Source organism: Prionailurus viverrinus, chromosome B4 (assembly GCF_022837055.1).
Source record: "Prionailurus viverrinus isolate Anna chromosome B4, UM_Priviv_1.0, whole genome shotgun sequence".
Taxonomy (NCBI): domain Eukaryota; kingdom Metazoa; phylum Chordata; class Mammalia; order Carnivora; family Felidae; genus Prionailurus; species Prionailurus viverrinus.
In genome coordinates, this window is record NC_062567.1 from 30022217 (window position 1) to 30028651 (window position 6435).

At 38.5% G+C, this 6435-nt stretch overlaps 1 pseudogene; it reads right to left on the reverse strand.

Annotated features, from left to right (window-relative positions):
- Nucleotides 1-351: 351 nt before the first annotated feature.
- Nucleotides 352-1491, reverse strand: LOC125170544 (7-methylguanosine phosphate-specific 5'-nucleotidase-like; annotated as a pseudogene).
- Nucleotides 1492-6435: the final 4944 nt, after the last annotated feature.

Below are 6435 nucleotides of genomic sequence, written 5' to 3' on the forward strand. Positions count from 1 at the left end.
TAAATTTTGATCTGTTTCACACATTAGATTTGTTTGAAGAACATCTTCCCATGTTTAGAAATTTGGGGAAAAAAGAATCCCTGGACCAGTTGGTCCCTAGAGTGCTAACATCCTGTAGGTCCTGTGCTCAAACTCATAGGACCTTCCACCTGGCAGGGCCTCCCACAAGCCTTCCCAGAACACAATAGAAGACACTGGGAAAGGAAGAGTGTGGAGCATGGGCTCAGCAGCTGCATCACCCTAGACTCTTCTCTGTACCCATGGGGAGGAACAGCATTCCCAGCAGGGTGGCCTCTAGGTAAGGCTTCCTTTTCTCTGTGGCTTGCAGTGCCTGGCCCCACACCTGCACACTCAGGAGCCCTACATCTCCATCCAGTCCCCACTGTTCAGGATGTGCTGTACTAGACCATGTCCAGCATCTGGTCCTTCTCCTGCACAATATTATAGGAGTCCATGTAGTGCTCCCACTGCTTTTCCACCTTGTCATGTAAGAAACCAATCTTGAGAATGAATGCTCTCCACACTGGTAACCTTATCAGCCATAGTGAGGTCCTCCATGAAGTCTTCCAGCAGGAGGATGTTGGTTTTGTCCAGAAGCTGCTGGAAGTACCTGGAGTTCTTACAAATGGAGCTGTTTTTATTGTATGTGTGTATGAGCTGACTCCTTGAATCCCTGTCCAAAACTGTCTTCGTCAAAGTCCATGTAGTTAGACACAATGTAGATGCTGGGGCGGAACACCTTTATTTGTCAGATAATCTCCTCCATGGTATCACCAATGCCTGCCAAAAAGAAAAAAAAAAAGGAATGTAGTTTTGGTAAAGGGTGTTAAAGAAAGTCTTGTATCCCTCCCTAAGCACTGCATTGTACTGTAAACACCTGGGCGATCTGAAACTTCTAAATCTTCTGCTGGCACGGGAGATCCTGTGCTTTGGCCCACCATTCCACCATATGAGGTAACTTTGATGGTCAGCGTAGGTCAGTCTCAACCGGGTAATAGTGGGGAGGGCACACTTTGAGTTCCTTCCAGGACTGCTCACTGATAATCTTGCTGTTATCTAAAATGTCATAAGAAGGGAGGGCATCACTTTCCATTACACGCAAATGTGCTCCAGATCATGTGACAATCAGAAATGACCTGTAAATGGTCTCCCCTGCCCCTGTAGAAGGAGCCCACAATCTCCTGAACCATTCAAACTGCTGCCTCAGGAGGGTGGCCTTTAACAGGATCCTCACCTGTCCAGAGATCCAAAACAAACACTGACCCTGGCACCATGCTGGGTCCAGTAAAGCCGGGATGGCTGGGAAGCACAGCAAGTCCTGACCAGGGTGGGGAGGGTGGGCAGATGAAGGGGACCCGGGCCTAGCCCAGGTCACCTACTAGAGGAGATGGCAAGGCAGGGTCTAAGACGGCCTGATGGGGCCTTGAGGTGCCATGGGATTGCAGCCTGCATCACGCTGGATGCTTCCTGGTGCCTCACCTCCTCTTCCATGGCACTCCCTCTTTTTGATCAGGCCTCATCACTAGGTCATATCTACAGCCTTCCCAGTCCAGTTGTGGTAAGAATGTTGGTAAATTAGTTGACAGAGAATTTGTATCTTTGGTATCTGATCACCCCTGATATCTAATCAAATTCCTTATCCTCCATTCTTGAAGTCTAAGTCCTTGGTCTGCCTTCAGCAAGAATCTTGTACAGTCAGTTTAGCAAGAATCCCCCTACCCTTGATATCCCCTCATAAGTGATTTTCAGATCTCTTTCAGCTGTAATAGTCCTAACACCATCTGAAATAGTCCTGAATAAAGTCCTCCCTACTATTTTAATAAGTGGTATATAAACAAGTGGCAAAGTAGATACAGTCAGTAATCTGATGTATATTTTGAAAATATTTTCTCCAAGTCCTTGCCTTGCATTTAAATTTTTTTATAATTGTCTTCTGCAGTACAAGTTTTAGTTTTATTGAACTAAATAAATGTATAGAATTTATATAAAATAATATATAACAAATATAAATATAATATACAAATTTATATATAAGTTAAACTAAATTTTAGTTTTATCCATTTTATGAATATTTCTTATATAGTTCAAGCTCTTTGTGTCCTGTTAGAAATCTTTGCCTAACTCAAAGTCTCAAAGATGTTCTCCTGTTTTTTATAATTTTTTTAAATATAATTCATTGTCAAATTGGTTTCCTTCAGCTCTAATTTAGGTTTAAAATAATTCTGTATTTAATTTTCATATACAATATAAGGTAATATTCAAGATTCTTCCCTTTTTGATATGAATATCCAGTTGCTTCATCAGTATTTATTGAAAGACTTTTCTCTCATTTTTGAAAGGCTTTAATGCTGATATCAAAAATCAAGTAATTATATCAGTGTGGGTCTATTTTGGGGCTTTATATTGCTCCATTTTTCTTTCTTTTTTTTTTTTTTTTGTCTTTACATTAGTATTGCACTGTCTTGGTTATTGTAGCATTCCAGTAAATTTTTTAAGTTTTTATTTTAATTCCAGTTAGTTAATACACAGTGTAATATTAGTTTCAAGTGTACTATATAGTGATTCATCACTTCCATACGTAACCTGGAGCTCATCATGACAAGTGCTCTCCTCAGTCCCCATCACCTATGTAACCCATACTTCCACCTTCCCTCTGGTAGCCATCAATTTGTTCTCTATAGTTAAAAGTCTGTTTATTGGTTTATTTCTTCCTTTTTTCCTTGTTCGTTTTGTTTCTTAAATTCCACACATGAGTGAAATCATATTGGTATTTGTCATGTTGTGATTGACTTATTTTTAGTAAGTGTTGATAGCAGGTACTGGAAGTCTCCAAATTTGTCTCTCTTTCTTTCTCTCTTTTTTCTGGCTACTCTAGGTTCAGTGAATTTCCATAAAAATATTAAATCACCTTATCATATTTCCAAATTGTGATTGTATTGAATCTATGCATCAATTTTGGGAAGATTTGGCATTTTAGTAATATTGAGTGCTCTGTTCTATTAGTGTGTTATATCCTTTTAATTAAGCCTTCTTTAATTCCTGTCAGGAATGTTTTGTATTTTTCTACATTCCACCATATGAGATATATATATATATAGATATAGATAGATATATATATATCTTACATAAATTTTGTTAAAGCCATATCTGAGCTTTTCATTTTTGATGTCATTGTAAGTAGTATTTTTCATTTATCTCATTTTTTTCTGATATATGGAAATAAATTGATTTTTGTTACCTATGACTTTGCTAAACTCCCAATAGTTGGTTTATAGATCCCTTATGCTTTTCTAATTAGACAATAATGTTTGCATACAAGAAAGTTTTATTTCTTCCTTTTCTATCCATATTTTTTTTGTTGCTGTCATTCATTACTTTATTACACTCTCTGGGTCCTTCACTATAAATATGAGTGGAGCAGATGGAAGGGACACTCTTACCTTGTTATCAGTCTTCAGGGGTCAAAGCAGTCACTGTTAAGTAAGATTTTATTTCATTCCATTAAGAAATATTAAAATTTGTACTAGGATGCAGTTACTTACAGATTATTTCAATTCTGTTAAGACTTGCTTATTATCTGGGGTATGGCATATACATAGCAGTCTCTACTCTTGGGCTAACTTTCCCCACTACAATGGTCACACCCTTTTGAGGAATCTTTCTAATGCCCCACATATTATGATGTTTCTTTACTCTGGCCAAAGAAACACAAATTGTCCCGATCCCTGTGTTAGTTCTAAAAATTGTTTGGTTGAATACTTTCTGGATGTTCTTTCTGAACTTATGGTGATTCCAGACATCGACTTAAGTCAGTATGTAATCAAAGACACAGAGGATTCCTTAGCCAATGTCTGGAACTGTGTGAGTGCGTGTTTGTGTATCCGTGTGTGTGTGTGCATGTGCATACATTGTCTCTATTTTCTAGTATTCTGTCTCATAATTTCTAACTGCATCAGCTTCACTGAACTGTGTCTGTCTCCTCAACTTAACAAGGCATCCTATCTCTACTTGGGCTCTCCCTCCCTGCCTTGTAGCCTGAAAACTACCTTTAGGAAGTAAGCTTGTTCCCATGTCCTTTTCCTCCTGTGCTGTATTATGTCTAACGTATATCCATTGTTTCTTCATATATAGTCAAACTTCCTTATTCACAAATTCCATTATATAATTCACCTGCTTGCTAAAATATATTTGTAACCCCAAAATTGATACTAGCAGTGTTTTTACACCATTTGTAGCCATGTTCAGAGTAGGGGAAAGTTTGAGCTGTCCAACATGCACTTTTCCTAGTGGAAGACCAAGAGTACACTCTGCCTTCTCCTTTCAGTTCTCACATTCACAAGCAAGTGTTCTTTTCCCAGTCTATTGAGTGTCATAATTTTGCATTTTTTTTTTGGTTGGTGATTTTATTTTTTAAAATGGCCCTTGAACATGGTGTTGAAACACTATCTAAAGTTCCTAAAAACAGGAAGGCTGTGATGTGTCTTAAGGAGAAAATATAGGTCTTAGGTAAGCTTCATTCAGGCATGAGTTATATTGCTGTTGGCTGTGAGTTCAAGACTACTAAATTGAAGTGTATATTAAATAAGATTTCATGAAACAGAAACACACATAAAACTAGGTTTCATACTGATAGGTTGATGAAAACGTAATCAGAGTCTCTGGTTTGTTTCCTTTTTCATCACAGAAAATACAACTATATGTGTCTGTGGCCTGTGTGAATATACATATATACACATGTATTAAGAAAGTTTATTTCTGTGTCTCCTGGGTGGCTCACTCAGTTAAGTGTCCCATTTCAGCTCAGGTCATGATCTCCTGGTTCGTGAGTTCAAGCCCCGCACCAGCCTCTGCGCTGGCAGCTCTGTGCTGAAAGTTCAGAGCCTGGAGTCTGCTTCAGATTCTTTATCTCTCTCTCTGCCCCTCCTCCATTCACACTCTGTCTCCTTTCTCTCTCAAAAATAAATGAACATTTAAAAAAAGTTTATTTCTAAAGAAAAAAACATGCATTTACATTTCAGACAAGACCTCTTCTCCCCCACCCCCAAATTAATACTAAGTAACTTCTTGAAAACATACAACCTTTGTATCTTGTTCTAAATGTGCACTTGACATGTTGTTATATTTCTAATTTCTTGACACATTAGTAATTAGACTCTACACTGGGCACTTCCAGTATCTATCATCAAATTCCATAATGGTCACAATCTTCAGACATTGCTATGTTAATTGTCTGTATTTAGGTGTCTGTGTAATTAGATGTTTGTCTACCTTGTCTTCTTGAGAATGGGGTCTTGTATTTACTAAACACTAGCTTTGGTGCACCTGAGTGGCTCAGTCGGTTAAGCGCCCAACTTTGGCTCAGGTCATGATCTCGCCGTCCGTGAGTTCGAGCCCCGCGTCAGGCTCTGTGCTGACAGCTCAGAGCCTGGAGCCTGCTTCAGATTCTGTGTTTCCTTCTATCTCTGCACCACCCCCCCCACTTGTGCTCTGTCTCTCTGTCTCAAAAATACACATTAAAAAAAGGTTTTTAAATAAAAAATAATTTAAAAAACCCACTAGCTTTCCCCTAACATCTAAAAAAAGCAACTTTTTAAATGGGTAATATCTATACACCCAAAATTCACTCACATACATACACTGTGCCACATTCCTAAAAGGCTTGTAAGACCGGTATATGTATATATATTGAAATCAGGGATGACCTTACATGCATACAGAATACAGGTAAAAAGTGTACTATTTTGTGAGAAGAACCCTTTCCACACAGTCTGAAATCCTACTATTAATCACTCATGTATTTAAGTTAGTTATGTTATTTAAAAAAAAAGTAATAAATAGATAAATAACCATTTATTATGTAAAACTTTGTAACTTAGCAGTATGACAGATACAGTATTGTGCTTAACTACATGTTCTAATTTACAAAGAAGGTTCTGTTCAAATAGTCTATTTTTGGGGGGCACCTGGGCGGCTCAGTCAGTTAAGCGTCCAACTTCTTCTCAGGTCATGATCTCGTGGTCCATGGGGTTTGAGCCCCGCATTGGGCTCTGTGCTGATAGGTCAGAGGCTGGAGCCTGCTTTGGATTCTGTGTCTACCTTTCTCTCTGCCCCTCCACCACTCTTGCACACACTCTCTCTCTCTGTCTCTCTCTCTCTGTCTCTCTCAAAAATAAACTTAAAACAATTTAATTAGTCATTTTTTAAATAAGTTGTTTACTAGGTGATTTATTTCAGTGTTTGCTTCAGAAAATAAGGTTGCCGTATGCCCATGCAAAGGCCCCAAAGAATTACAACAGTCATTTCCCCTCTACATGTGAAATGCAATTAGATATTTGAAGAAACTGAAATTGAAAGTAAAGATAAACAAACTGAGGTTTGGTGGAGGGAAGAGGATGGGGGTGGGCTGAAGAGGTGATGGGCATTAAGGAGGGCACT